This window comes from Nicotiana attenuata, chromosome 2 (assembly GCF_001879085.1).
Source record: "Nicotiana attenuata strain UT chromosome 2, NIATTr2, whole genome shotgun sequence".
NCBI lineage: Eukaryota > Viridiplantae > Streptophyta > Magnoliopsida > Solanales > Solanaceae > Nicotiana > Nicotiana attenuata.
In genome coordinates, this window is record NC_031990.1 from 51,647,115 (window position 1) to 51,649,952 (window position 2,838).

Sequence of the window (2,838 nt, forward strand, 5' to 3'; positions counted from 1 at the left end):
AAAAACCAGGTTCTTCTATAGAATAGTTAAGCGAAAATTGGGTACCACACAAATCACCTCCCCCCCTCTTGTGTGGTTTTGACGCTTAAAACATCAAAAAGGACTTTCGCCCAATTCTCAAATTTTCATGTACTAAAGCCCACGCCATCTGCATGCATCTCGGGCGACCGGACTCGAAGTGACTAAAGTTTTTTCGGCCCATAAAAATAGCCCAAGGAACAATAGTCATCGCTTCGCCATGACCATTGCTCATTTTGGCATTTTGGGGCCATAAAATAGGAATTCCGTCTTTGACATCATACTAGGGCAAGATTTCTTTAGACATTGCCATACTTTGATCGACCCTTACCTTTAACCTCTTTTCGCTATGGAGCAAGAAGGAGCTTGCATGGTACGGGGAAGAAGGGTTTGCCACACATACATAACCAAGCATAACTCTAAGTTGTGCAACTTGTCAAGGGGCTGAAGAAGGGGGAGAGCTGACGTTCGTGGCAACCATTGCAAGTATGGGGAAGACAAGGGTTTTCAGGAGACACTGCCATCTTATATAGAGAAGTTGCTTGAGGAGAATAAATATGTCATGACAAAAGAGCTACCTAAGCACTTGCATCCTAGGCGAGAGGTGGATCACAAGATTGAGTTGGAGCCAGGGGCTAAGCCACCCCCATTTGCCCCATATCATATGGCACTACCCGAGCTGTAGGAGCTTAGAAAATAACTAAAAGAGCTATTGGATGCTGGTGATATTCGTCCATCAAAGGCATCTTTTGGCGCTCCAGTATTGTTCTAGAAGAAGAAGGATGGATCATTGCACTTACGTATTGACTACCAGGCACTTAATAAGGTACCTACCTTGATCGGTTCGTGGTAGTCTATCTAGACGACATAGTCATCTACAAGAACACCTTGGATGAGCATATGGAGCACTTAAGAAAAGTTTTTCAAGTGATCCAGTAGAATAATCTATACATCAAGAGGGAGAAATGTGAGTTTGCACAATAAAAGGTGCACTTCTTTGGCCATTTAAGATCATCGCCTAGGTGGTTAAGATCTCATACAAACTTGACATGCTATCGTATCTTAAGATCTATCCTATATTCCATGTCAGCATGCTAAAGCCATATCATGAAGACAAGGATGATTCGAGCAGGGCTCAATCAAGTCGAGCGTCTATTACCACTGCCACCTCACATGATCGGGAGATTGAGGCTATCATTCATTACTAGGCTAGGCAAAAATAAAAGCAGAAAGCCATTGCTATGTTCCTCGTCCATTGGAAGGGGAAATCACCGGAGGAAGCCACGTGAGAACGATATGAAGACTTATGATAATTCAAAGATAAGATCCGGGAGTTTATGCAGCATTGCGCCGCGGTCGTCGCAATATTAGGTGGGGGAGAGTGTGATGATCCGCGATATCATCATTCCACATAGGCGTCAATTGACATATATTAATGCCATTTGAAATATTACATAGGAGGAAGGCTAGCACTTGTGAGAAAATTCTAGAGAAATATGGACATTTCCCTTAGAAGATCCTAGATCCTTATGGATTTGCTAAGGAAGTCCTTGGAATCTTCTAGTCTTGTAGAGAATTCTAGAAAAAATATTTATCTTGTAAATATTAAAGACTTGTGCAATAATTAATATTTACAAACCAGCCCCTTGGAGACTGGTATATAAAGGGGGCCATTCGTTTGTAACTTACCAAGCAAACAATTCAAGTTCTCTCTAATACAAAGCTTCCTTTAGCAATTCTCTTATGTTCTTTCTGACATTCCCTTAGCGATCTTGAGCATAGTATTTTATGCTGACTTAGCATAGTAAGATTGTGAGCGAGTTGTGCAAGATTGTGAGCGAATTGTCAAGTACCGTACATGCACTTAGTTCAAGACTAAGAACATGCCATTAGGCTCTAAACAATAGTGCTTTATGAATTCTTCTAGTTTATTTATGCCGTTCTGTGTAATAAAGTAATTAAGGATGTTTATATGGTTAATAATACATAAATTATTATCATGTGAATAATTATATGTTGACTGTTATGTTCCCTATCGTTGTCATATTAATGAAAGGTACAATCAACCATTTCTACTTTTACCATTTAGATTATGAGGAATTTAATTGGTTTACATAATGAAAATGGAATCTGATTAAGTAACCACTTGATATTACCATGCGATTCAATGGAGTAGTTATTTCTATTGAAGTATTTCATATACATTTTTATAATTATATAAAATCTAATTTCAATACCAAGATTGTTTGAAAAGTCAACATGAGCAAAAATAGTATTTACAAAATGATAAGGTATATTCCAAAGGATCAAGGATAAAATCAAGCTTTTTGGTCAAATTTTTGGTCAAAATGCTAATCTATCTTAGATTCCTATTATCATGCATTTGATACTTTCATCTATAACTATAAAATATTCATCTTCTTCTCCTATTTCAAGAACAAGAATTCCTACTGCAAAAATGAGTTGTTATATGAAGAAACTTGTCTTCTTTGTATTCTTGTTGTCTTTCAATACTCTCATTGAAGGTACAAAATCTTATCTTAAGCAAAGGACATATGATGTGTATATTGCTAATGATCTCCCAGGGAATACTAGTCCATTGGAATTTCATTGTCAATCTAAAGAGGATGATCTTGGAAATCGCCAACTTCTTTCAGGGTATTATTGGGATTTTACATTTCATGAGAATATAATTCGATCTACTTTATTTTATTGTAACTTTGTGTGGGGTTCAAAACAAATAACTTTTAATGTATTTGATGATCCAATAGTATGTATTAAACAAGCAAAAGGTGATCAGACTGACACTTGTTATTGGTC